General features: G+C 43.6%; 1 protein-coding gene across 1 annotated transcript in view; it reads right to left on the reverse strand.

Moving 5' to 3' along the window:
* The window catches only part of Pde11a (phosphodiesterase 11A), a 232951-nt gene that overhangs the window by 77428 nt on the left and 142297 nt on the right, over window positions 1-13226 (reverse strand). The gene's annotated exons all lie outside the window — the stretch shown is intronic.

Consider the following 13226-nt stretch of genomic DNA (forward strand, 5'->3'; position numbering starts at 1 on the left):
GTGCCGTGGGTGAACATGGTGGTCACTCTTAGGAGTCTGTTCTCTTTTCCTGCCACGTGGACACAGTGGACTGAACTCAAGTTTTCAGGCTTGGCCACAAATGCCCTTCCTTGCTGAGCCGTCTCTCTGGCCCTTCAATATTTTTTCCTATCCTATATGAGTGGAACTCCAATAGGTTGAGTATCAGTTCTACTATTTTTTTAAGATCTCTTTTCTTCCATTTCCTGTACAGACTATTCTTTCTTTCTAGGAGTTTTAAATGTATAAGCTAAGCATTTTTTCCTGCTCCTTTTATAATCCCACCTGTTCTTCTCCCACAGATGTCTTAACTCTTTTCCTACCCTGCTGAAGAAACTAATAACATTTCTGATGTTTTCTTCCGCTCCTTTGAATTTCCTGCATCCTCTGAGCCCTTTCTTTCTTTGTGTTCTCTCAAATGTCTTTTGATGACTGTGCACACGTGGAAATGCAGGGATCTGAGGCTCACCCTGAACCAGGGTGAGTGTGAGGGGCCTGCTGGTTGCTAGGCCTTACCATAGGGTCACCAAATGTCTGGCTGATCTTTCGCTGGAGCTCCCCAAACACTAGATCTAAACCCACGTCTCTGGACTCTCCCGTCTGTTGCCTAGAACAACAATGTAAACACGGAACAAAAAGGAGCTGAGGGGTCACACCCAGGAGGCTGCAGGCTTTCAGGATTCTCTACCCTCTGCATATCTTGTCCTCTTGCTGGCATCCTCAACAATGGTGCTTTTTTATCTCCTGCAAATACTCTGGTTCCTGAACAGGTTGCAGTAAGAGCAAATCTTCAACTATGTAGAGGGGGACTCACCATTTCATCATCATCCCACCACTGTATCCTATTTTGTGACCTCGGAAGTCTCTAGTTCCCAAGCCTTGGCAGGTCTGGGGAAATTGTTCTCATGTACGTCCCTTCTCCTGCCACCTCTGCCCTGAAGGCAGAGGGCTGGACCTTGTTCTTTATTGATGAGTCATAAACTATCCTTCTCTCTCTATTTTCTACTTCTGTCGCTGGGAGTTTTCACACAGCAACCTTTTATTTTCCCCTTCTCTTGAAATTCGGTACCTGGCTCTAAAATTATTTATATCACAGATACTTTTGAGAATTTAATGAGAGACGTGAACTCTCTTTCTATAAAATCTTTTGATTTCATATGACTCCAAGGCTCTGCAGCTCGTCACTGGACCCTTAGAATAAAGAATCCCGGAGGTTCGGCATCTACAAGGCCGCACCAGGCGTATTTACCTCTCCGACTGTGGTACCTGAGTTAGTGAAGCGACACCTAGCTCTTGACTGTGATTTAAAGCTGCCTAGTAAATGGTTTCTGAGAATCATCAGGCCTGAAAAGTGTCCACCTGCCACTAAGTTTCTATTTGCTCCTCCCCACCCTCATCCATCTTCCTTCCCTCGCATCCATTCAGACCTACATTTACCCATATTGAGTAGAAACAGTCAGCTGCCTGCTGAAGATAATATACTTTCAAAAAGAAAACAGAGAGGCAGGGGAAGCATGTCTTGATGTATTTATTTCTCGACTCTCGCTTATTATTTTATTTTCAAATAAAATTATGTCCCTCCTCAATAATTATGACTTCTCTTGACTTTTGTGTTAATATGTCTTCTTGCTTGCACTCTCTCATGGTGTGTATCAGAAATACGAGCAATAAATACAATGTCTAAGTGGAGAGACAATCAGGTGCATATATCTAATCCTCAAGTCACCTGTTAAGGAAGGCCGTGTTATCATCCTTTGACCCGGCCTCCAGTGGCAGCCTTTCGAGGGGCTGACATGTTTTCTGGGACAATTCTTTCCCTACCTCCTACAGCATACAACACTGAGGACTTTGACGTACCCAAATCAGTAAGATTCCTTCTCAGGTGCCGCTAGGCCACCAGTGAGTTTCTGTCGGTAGCCAACGTAAGGATCTAAGGCCGTTAGGGCGTGTCTCCATTGTGAAGCTGAGTCTGTGTAGCTGTGAATTCAGGACTATCACAAAGAAAGTGGCTGTCACAGTGGGTCTGTTGAATCGGAACAGTTGCAAAATACAACAGATGTAGTATCAGCCCTAGGTGCTGCTGGAGAGGAGTTTTTCATTGAACGGCTGCTACTAGGCACTTGCTATGTAGCAAGCAATTGGTATGTTTGAGAAAATAGGCTTGGGGAAATACTAACAATGACTAATGCAGTCATAGTGCTCAGTGTATGCCAAGAACTCTTCTAAATATGCCAGTTTCATGAACCCTTACGAGAACCCTCTAGGTAGATACTATTCTTATCTTCCTAATAGAAGTGCCAGGTAACATAGCTGAAGTAGCAGAGGTGGGATTAGAACCCAGACAACCTGGCTCGTGAACCACCTCTACTGTGAGAGGACAGGGACAGATGTGCAGGTTTTAAGTGCCGTGGACAGGTAGTAGGGCTCTACAGAATCACTTGACATGTACTTTATCCACGAAGGGCACTGTTCTTGAGCGGTACCAGCTGGTGCTGCAAAGCCATTTGACATTTTCAGTCTAAACTTGCCTCTGTTGCCCCCAGATCAACCCGATAGCACACATCATTTTGCAAAGGAGACTTGATAGGAAACAAAGATCTGACAGCAGATATGAAACAGCCCACTTGTATAAAATGTCTACTATATGCACAGGAGAAAGCCTACTGGATATCATCAGAAAGTCAGTAGTCAAATTACAAAAACTTTTCTTTGTGTCAAAAAATCCACAAAGAACATTTATTCATTAAAATTTATATATCCTGTATATTTTCAGACTTTTTTTTTTAAGAAAAAGAAAATTTTATTTGTACTTTCAAAGGTTTTGGGTACAATCATTTTGTTTTTTAAAAATGTTTTAATAGAAAATAATAAAGAAATAGCTTATATTGAATTTTAAAATGCAGATATTTTTGTAACCAAACTATTCTTGGTCTGAATTAAATAGTGACATTCTGAAAAGTGTCCTTAGCAAATTTAGTGTTTGCACCAGCCCCAGCCAAGGGAGAGTGCCGTAGAGATCATGGTCTTAGTTTTTGCCCTCCCGGGTTGCACGTACAGCACAGTCATGTCGAGAGCCTGGCCACCGGACAACTGCCTCTGTGGAGATCCTGCATCGTGGAGGAGCGCAATAGTGGAAATGACCGGCCATCTTTGCTTCGCTTTTGGAGACAGCACATCATGCCTTTCAAATCTTGTCCTGTTTGCATCCCGGAAGGTGCCCAGTCACATGGAGTCTTCAATCCCTGTCTCAGTTCGGCACTTTCTCCTTCTCTCATGGACAAGGAAAGCAGACAGTCCCACCTAGACCAGTCCAAGGGGTTTGAGAGGCAGGAAGTTCTGCTCTCCATATCCCCGCTCCTTGGCACATATTCTAACAGATACTTAGAGGCTTGAGTTCGCAAGTCCTGTGAGTGGGAGCAGCGAGGGAGCGCTTAGCAAGAAGCTGGTAGCTTCTCTTGGGTTTTAATTCTAGTACCCAGAAGGCTGACAGTCGCTATCCCAAGCCTTCCTTTGGTTCGTTGTTACATTTACTTTAGCCCAAGCCACTTGGAAGGCTTCTTTGTAAATACCCTTTATAAGGTGCTCATGTCTTCTAAACCGATGTCCCAAGCTGCCCAGTGGATGTTGGCCCAGATCTGCTAGGGCACCTCTAATGTGAGGAATCTATCTGTAAGGGAGACTTCCCAACAGCATCCCATGGCTCTGCAGGAAGGGTGCCTTCAGTGACACCTCCAGTCATATTTCAGTCATGGGTGGGGCACAGTGGTGAAAAATTGTTCAGGACCACGTTTGGGTTCTGCCTGCATTTGCTGCAAGCCCTACAAGCTACTGGCTGGGATTCTTGTCTTGCTTGCTTCATGAGGCAATGGCCACCTCTTAGTACAGGCCCTAAGGGCAAGCGGGTGAGTGTCAAGCTGTTTGATATGCTAAAGTCCGTGACTTCAGGCAGAGGATTTTCTCAAGCTTTACAGTAGCAGTGACTTCTCTTGGTAACCAGCAGGGTTTCTGAGTAGGCTTGGCGGCTGTCTGCTATAGCTGGCCTGCCTTTTAAACAGTAGGTCCTTCTTTGGCAGCCAGAGATTGCGTGGAATGAAAACACCAAGAGTGGAAGAACAGCCGTCGCCCACAGTCCTCAAAGGAAGGGAAGAGGCCAAACAATCTCACCGACGGTCAGTGGCCAGACCCCTTTGGTGTCAACAGCGTTGACTGCTGGGCTGAAAAAGAGGCATATCAGCCTGTCTTGAGACCAGATGTTTCCACAGCAGTTAGGGGCCCGCCGCCGCCGCCGCCGCCAGCACTGACACACCACCCACTCCATTATCCCAGCACAGGGATCCTATGCTGGTTGCCTTCGTGGTCCAAGGGAGTGGGATAGTTTTTGATCGCATTTGCTTTTCTTCTGAAGATGAACATGGTCAAGTAATTACTTGGCAAGAATAAAATATTGATTTAAGCACACAGTGACTCTCCTTGCCAAACTCAGTCCTAGTGGACTTTACAGTCTATTCCGGAATGACTTTCTTCTACATCTGGGAATTTCAAAACATACTTAGTACCAGATGCTACACCCCAAGGCATGTTTGGGGCAAATGGTGATTGTTGCCTTCAAATAGTGTTGCAAATGCTTGTCCAGGCAAGTGTCAGAAAGGAGAAGTACCAAAACCCAGTGATGTGCCTTATAAAATTCTCACATGGAGTAGATGTTTAGTGCATAAATGAAAAAATTTTACGTTGATTTTATCGATTATATTTAGTTTTTTTTCCCACCACTTCTAAGACTTAATGTTTAACTTATCACTATACTTATGACTATACTAGAAAAATATTTTGGAACTATAAAAACATTAAAAATAGAAGACTATAACGAATGCCATGCACACATTGCCTAGCTTCAGTGGAATCTGTGTTTTGTAGTCTTTCTCCATCTGTACATTCAATTACCTTGTTTAGTCCATTTGCAAGAATGTTTCAACACAAATATCTGGCATCAGTCAACATGCTTTTTTTTAAGACAAGGTTTTGCTATGTATCCCTAGACTGGCCTTGAACTCACAGCAATCCTCCTGCCTCAGCCTCCCCTAATGCTGTAATCACGTATGTGGGCTGGCAATGCTCTTTCTTCCATTCGCAGGAAGTCCTGATATGGTCATGCAAAAATCAGTCCACATAGTTCTTTTTTTTGATAAAACATGCAGAAAGAGGGAGAGAATGGTACAAGGAAAATCCCTAAGTACCACAGTGGCACATAAACCCTGTCTCGGAAAAAACAAAACAAAACAAAAACAAACAAACAAAAAAGAATAATGCATCAGTTAAAGGGGAAAACTCAAGGACACTGAGGCTTCTCCTTGGATTTGGATACACAATAAACAGAGCTGTCTTTTTCACATCTACTACACGCGTTTTACAAAGAAGCAAAGGGAGAGGACTGTTGGATTCCCAAAGCCTGATCTTTTAACACTAAGAATGTGTGTCTTTAGATTTCAGCGGTCTTGTTCAGAAATACAGTTTGTGTTTTATTTATGATAAATTCCGAGTGAGCCAACATAGTATCACAGGTTTGTGAGCACAGAGAGATCACTTGGTGCATATTAATTGTGTGAAAAGCCAGGTCTCTCAAAGCTCCCAACAGACTCAGCTGATAGATTTCAAGACCAGGGGGACTCTCCAAAGCTTGCTCCAAATTTTATTTTCCATCATTGAATCAGGATTAAATATGAGACCCATGAAAATTGAAAAGTTTTTAAAGCCCCTAACTTAACACCCTTAGGTGCCAGGTTTCAGTCCCAAGAAAGTGCCACTAGTATGTCAAACAGTGCGGAAAATGGAAGCTGTGATAAATGACGGTGCCTCGGCTGCTGGGTCTCTCTGACCTGAAGGATTTGGCTGGCGTCATAAAACACAAATCGACAGATTAAGCAGTTTACCAACACCATAAAAAACTCAAGAATAAACTCACTTAAAAAAAAAAAAGAAAAAGAAAAAGTATTGTAACCAGACAATTCCAAGCCCCAGACTGCATACATTTCCTTACAAGCCGGTGTCCATGAGCCAGGGCTTACAGTTTGGGGCTAACGTCGGACACGATTATGTCCGTACACTTTTACAATTTACATGTCCTGAGAAAAACACCCAGTGCAGGCTGATGGTGCAGGAGAATTTATTTTCACTAGAAAGGGAATGACTCATAACTCATGAATGGCAGTGCTTAAAATGAGTTATGGAGGTGATTCTCCTGTGAGAGGAAATGGATTGGACGATCCTTCTGCTCTATTGTATGTTTGGCTACCAGCACACCAGGTTCTTAATTATGTGTGGACTTGCTTTTTGTCTTTTATAAAATAAATGTGAATAAAGAGAACGTTAGCTAGAAGCATGGAAGGCCTAATTGGGGCTCTGGAATGCAGGTGGGGAGAATAAAAATAAAAGCTTTTTCACATGGCTAAAGAGCAGGGGTCTTAAATGCAACTGAACCACTGCGTCCAACTGGTCAATTCCATTGACAATTTATAGTGCCCATAGCTGATGTTCTGCAGAAATATGAAGCTCCACTCCTTCCCTAAATACAAAAATTACCATACATTTATTTTACTTCTACATGAAAATTTAAGTGTTTTTAACATGCAAATTTCATTATACTAGTACCGCAATAGCTATATAACATATAGCAATTATGTTAAGGTAAGTGTAACTACTTATACTGGCAAAGTGGTGCCAGGGAAAATCCTATTTGGAGATCTCAAGCGTGATTATCATTTACTTTAGTACAGCCGGTCACAGAACAGAACATCAAGAACTTATTGTACCCTGCAATGTCAGAATCGGCAAAGGCATATGATTCTGTCATGATGAGGACTGTGGTTACTGAAATGTTTTATTTAACAACTGGATGGCCTGTTCTTCCCAAGGGGGAAGCAAAGAGTTCTAATTGCGCTCCTGAGATTCCTGTTGGAAGAAATTTTTGACTTCAGAGATCAAGGACTTATCTGATAACGGCAGTCAGCAGATGAGAGGAAACTCTCCAGCTTGAGAACAGGACAAATTTCCCCCTACATGTTCCTCCTGCGCTCCAGTTTGAATTATCAACAAAATGGTGTGGCTGGCCCCCCAAATAACCTTGTTGACAACACAAAGATGGACTGAAGCACATCACCTCCACACTAAAGATTTAAGATTTCCCGGTAAATGTCAGGAGGTGTCAACGTGTGTGCTGTGACACTCGGTTATTATTAGTGTTTAACTGCGGCTCCCCACCAGCGCCATGCCGCCAGTACCACCATAAATTTTAATGTGATCACATGCTCTTTCTCCTTCATATCCAGTGAATTCTGCAAGATCATAATATCCTATATGAACCCTAGCTGAACCTTAGCGTGATTCGATGAGAGCAAGGTTCTGAGCGATGAGAATTGTTCGTCATCTTATAGTGCTTAAAAACAAAACAAAAACCCAAAATCTGGACACTGGGCAGCACAGTTCTTTAAATAATATTGTCCTAAACTAAATTCATTCAATTCAATTAGTCTTTATTGAGACCCTCCAAGAAGCAAGGCAATGCCTGAAGTGCTAATGAGTCTGTTTCTAGGACAGTAAAGAATCCTGACTCTGAGGAAACCTTCCTTTCCCCCTTGGAAAATCTGTCAGAGAGCACATATCATTTATAACCCCCCACCCTCAAAAGTATCCCTGTAACTTAGACATCAAGACATGCCTGGAGTTTACAGAATACAAGCTAAAATGGTCCATTCCCTCACCTGGTTTACACTGTGGATGCAGGGGAGACACGGCCATCCTCTTTTATTACACATGTGCATAGTGGGATTGTATTTCCTTCTACTTACATAAATAAGGAGAATTTGTATAGGTATCATGGATGTATAGGTTTTTATTCTCCGTTTTATTCATAGATGATGACAGCGTTACCTAGTCATAAATTACATTTATTAGAGGAAGCCAAAACTCAGTGAATTTTAACTATATAGGATCTCTTGAAAACAAAAGATAACCTTGAAGCTTTGATTCCACAATTTTTTATATTTCCAGCCAGGGGCATGGAACAAATAAGTAAGTGACCAGTGGGGTTCCAGGTGAACTAAATGTCCATCAAAATCCATACCAAATTGCTTGTCCCATAAAGTTCTCCTTTGTTTCTTTCAATTTCTAATGAGCTAAAATGATTTGGTTTCCTAAACACGAGCCTGGAGGCTTCTGCAAAACCATTCTGAGTCAATAATCTTATTTTCTCTGTGAGATACAGGCTAGGAAATTGGTGTATATATTCATAATTTGAGTGTCCTGTCATTTGTGGACCAAAATCTGCTCAGCAGTGACGCATAGCTATGCACCTTCCCATTTTTGCAGACAATGGGTTTAGGAAAATGCACAACCAGGTTTCAAGTCCCAGGGAGAAGGCAAGATTGATTACTCATGCTAACGCACGGTGGGTCAGGAGGCAGTTACAAAACAGGCCGTCCTCACAGAAGACTGCGACCAACCAGCTTCGCTGGTGAGTATTCTAAGGAAAACCTTCATTTTGCACTGGGCTGTGTGCCTTAGTGTCTCTCGTACCAGAAAAAAGGAAACACTTTCAGGGAGGGTTGGTCAAGGTTTAAGCCCCCCACCCCCGCCCCAACACACACACCTCTGTTTTCCAGAGATTGGCTGGGAAACTTTGCCTTGGAGCGCCATCTAGAGAAAATTTCTGTATACACAGGGCATTCTCTTTTGGCTTTGTGATCCAGACTGAACCAGATGATTGGGCTAGTCAAAAAATTTCCTTCCTTCCTTCCTTCCTTCCTTCCTTCCTTCCTTCCTTCCTTCCTCCCTCCCTCCCTCCCTCCCTCCCTCCCTCCCTCCCTCCCTCCCTCCCTTCTTTCCTTCCTTCCTCCCTCCCTCCCTCCCTTCCTCCCTCCCTCCCTCCCTTCCTCCCTCCCTCCCTTCCTCCCACCTCCCATTTTTGGCAGAGGTAACCCCAGCAATTGAGGAGCAGAGGCTAGGGGATCAGAAGCTCAGCATAAAGCAAACAGAAACCAGGGAAGTGAAAAGCGACAGGAGGGTGGTGGTGGAGAGGGCGCCCTGGAGACGGAGATAGTAGAACACAGATGCTATGTAGGCAGGGATAGGGAAATGGGGGGTTTAACTGGGAAGAGAGGGAGGAGAGAAATACAGAGGGAGAGGAGGGAAGGAGGGATAAATAACATTAAGGATGTTTGAAAAAGTCATAGGGAAACATTATTTTTATGCTTACTTAAAATAACCACACATACGTGTGTGTGTGTGTGTGTGTGTGTGTGTGTGTGTGTGTGTGTGCATACATACTCAGTTTAAATGCAGTTATGCTACTTGGAGCAATAGTGCTCTTTCAGGGGCATTAGATAGACTCAAAGAAAACCCCCAGTACCACCAGGCGGGGGAAACTTCCTCTCCAGTTGTTGGCCGGGGCGGGGGGGTCGAAGAGACTACCCATACTATATAGCCTATTGGCATTGCTCTTGGTTGCCTCCCAGAACTTGTAGGTGGGACCTGCTGCTGAAGACACTACTTACGTCTGACACAGTGCTTGGAGGACTCCAGCTAGAACTGACCAGGAAGCCTGCACCTTGGAAACTAGCTCTCGGAGTGTCCGAAAGTGCCACGCAAGTTGCCAAAGCAAAGCCACCAATCGACAGTCCCACCTAGCTGTTAAGCCTCCCAACCACACAATGGCCAGAATGTGCCAAAACATCCCCTAGGGTGTGGTAGTGGCACTGATATCTTGGAGGTAACCAACAGCTGTCCACTTGGATTTCTGTCCTGCTCAGGATGAGGGCATTCAGGTTTGGTACTGGAAACCTAGCCAGCTGCTCATGGCTGGTGGGGTCATGGACCCTGTCGGAGAACCTAGTATGGCTACTTTCCCAAACCAATATAACTCCTAACTGTATTCTAAATACGTGCGTGTTCTTATCCCCATAGGTATAGCTCTCACTCCCCATCGAGGAAGCTTCTTCTTTGCAGCAGATGAAGATTATTAGATGAAGATTATTACAAGAATCCACAGCTGGTCCACATGAAAACAACAGACCATGGGGTGCCCAACCACAATTAATACATCTACAACACAACTCCTCCGCCTAAGGCTCAGGGAACATCTCGGAAGAGGGTGCAGGAAGATTGTAAGAGCCAGAGAACCAAGATGTCTACTCTGAGATTGTGTCTTGTATATATGACAGGGAGGCCACACCCATGAAATGTCAACAATATGGCTGCCTAAACAAGATCTACATAATGACAACACCCGTTGAGATGTTAGTATCGATGGGGAAATCTCACAAGGCTCCACCCCTAGATGAAGAGCTACAGGCAATTGGTGGCTTCTGAAGAGAGGGAGAGTCAGTCTTCTCCAGGGATGAGCTCCTGATAGATTATCCAACCCCAGCTGGTCAGCCCCAAACATATACACATAGCAACAACATCAGATGGACCCAGCAAAGTGATATATAATTGTAATTGATTGCGTAATTATCATTATGCAACTAAAGAGGAGGTCATGAATTGGAAAGGGAGTAGGGGGCAAGGGAAGTGTTAGAGGGTGACAAGGAGGCGTGGAAATTATGTAAATACAGTGTTCCTGTATGAAATTCACACAAAAAAATTAAGTAAAAAAAGATGCCAGGTTGGGAGGGGTGGAGAGTACATCTGATAGAAGTTAGAAGGGGGAGTGAGGAGAAGGGGATATGTTCAAAATATGTTGTATCTATGATTGAAAATTCTCAAAAATAATAAAAACATTATGTTTTAAAAAAGAAGTTCAAGAGCATTGTCAGCTACATAGTTAGTTTAAGGCCAGCCTGGGCTACATGAGACCTTGTCTCAAAAAAAAAAAAATCCAGATTAACAGAAAGGTTCAGTTTGGGTTCTAACTTGTCCCACAGAAATAAAATATGTGGTCCCTTAAATGGAAACAGAGTGTAAAAGGGAAACTGTGGAAGACCTCAGCAGACTTCAGGGGTGGGTGCAGCTCTGGTGTCCACACAGACATAATGTGGGTGCCCTTCTGCCCCAGGAGATCATATGTCAGAAACTAGATTTGTTTCAAACTTTGTTTTCATACATCCAACAAAATCTTTGCCACCTCCAGAATTATTTTCTTGATTCAAAAAATTCTGCTTAACCAGATTTCCAAGATTCAGCTGGAGAAGACCCTTGTGTGAGGAAAACAAAGGCTGGCGCTTCAGCCCGCTGTAATCCTTCACTAAGTTCAGGGAAATGTAGGAGCAGAAAGTAATGACTCTTCCAGATGCCACCACACAGTTCTGTGTGCGGGAGACTAAAATAATATCCACTGACATCTTCTTTCCAAACACTCCTTTCTGCACTGCGCCACCTCCCGCCCGTCTCCCTCGGAGAACTTCAACAGTGAGGGCTTCTATTTTTGCAGCAGCATGAACACAAAAACAGAACCCAGACTTTTTCTAACAGAGACCCTCTTCAAGTTGCTGAGCAAACAAAAGCACCCTTAAAACACTCTGACAGGATGACGCCCCCAACTACGGGGGGTGGGGCATGGCTGGAAAGCGCTACTTTTCTTACACTCCTTAGAAGCATCAAGACTGTTGGTACTACAAAAACGTTCAGTGATGAAAGCTCAATATTCGTTCCTTTTCCCACCTGTGGGTGCACCATGACCCCACCACTGCTACCAGAAGTCTGTTTCCCCAGAGGTTTGTTACAAAAGACCACCTCTGTCCTTGATATCTACAACTCACGGTGTCATGAACATTTCTATTTCCTTTCTCTGAACAATACTTCTGCTTGCTTATTTTGGCCATTCCACAAATCCACAGGTTTCCCAAGATAACTAGTTAATAAGTCATTGCTTTCTGTGAACCAGACTTGTGAGCTTTCCACACAGAAACTATTTGTCTACTGAGCTCTATTAAAGTTGAGCAAGACGAAGGTGTCTTTGTTTCCAAGCAATGTTGTCCACTGAGCAAGCAAGCCTCACGAGTGAAAGCATTTTCCCTCCGTAAGTAACTTCTTGGCTCTGATGGTGTACACAGTAGAAGGCAGAACCTTCTGGCTTTCCCAGTCAGTCTGCCTCATCCTTAAGCAGAGGCAGACCCACATGAGTTCCAAAGCAGAAAGTGAAGACCTTTTAATCTCATTTAATGCACACTTGAGTTAAAGCCAGTCCAACATACGCTGTTGAGAGTTGACTGAGTGTGTGACAGAGCACAGGTGTGCTGGGATGCAGAGGCACATGGGAACAGACATGTGAATGTTGCAGAAGAAGCAAGGAATTGTCTCTTTCCTCAGGTGGCTTAGCAGAGAATGAGAGACGGGGAACTTAAGACACACTGTAGAAACAGCTGTCCTACACTGGCACTATGGAGGAGGAAGTAATTATGGATGCTTTGGGAGAAAGGTGAATGCTGTAGAAAAACTGGTATTGGATCAGTACCTTAAAGGTTGGGGAGAAGTTTAATGGATAGAGAACAGGGTGGAGATTTTCAGGAGGAGGTAGAATGGTCTTTGCCCATTTGGACCAAATCAAAATTCATTTGGCACAGAAGTCCCAATTTTGTCTAAATTTTAAGATGGGTACAAAGACATGAGGTACTTGTATTTATGTTGTAAGAATCTAGAACCCGCCATCTATTTTTTGCACAGTAAATATATTTATATATACTTCACACATGTCTATATATCTATATTTGTCTACGTTACTAAGCAGTGGAGAACCAAACATATTTGAGTCAGATGCATTCTCCTTGGCCATTTAACAGTGTAAGCAGAAACCAGACCAACGCTTTTCACTAGCAAAAGGGAACAAGTGGAGGGTTTTGTTTTGATCCTGGCCATCAACATTTGCTTTCAGAGTTAATCCAAAGGCTCTTTCTGGCCAGCTGTGCTGGTGGTCTCTATAAATCACACAGGCCTCCACCAATGGGCTAGAGCCCAAGGGACAAATAATTTCAGCGTAGTGAGCTTCTGAACTCTGCATGTCCACTCTTACCCTTCCTTCTCCTGAGGCCTCACTGGGCATTTCCCCAAGCAAGTGTTCTTTCAGAATTCCATATTCTCATGGTCATGTTCATACACCCTCTTGGGTCTTTGCAGCAACTCAATCTTATCCAGGGATTTCTCTGCCCTGTGACTCATCTCTAGTTCCTCCACAAAGAAATTACATGGAATTGTAGGGAGTAAGGATGGATGAGAAAAACCAG

The sequence above is a fragment of the Peromyscus eremicus genome, chromosome 4 (assembly GCF_949786415.1).
Source record: "Peromyscus eremicus chromosome 4, PerEre_H2_v1, whole genome shotgun sequence".
In the NCBI taxonomy this organism is placed as follows: domain Eukaryota; kingdom Metazoa; phylum Chordata; class Mammalia; order Rodentia; family Cricetidae; genus Peromyscus; species Peromyscus eremicus.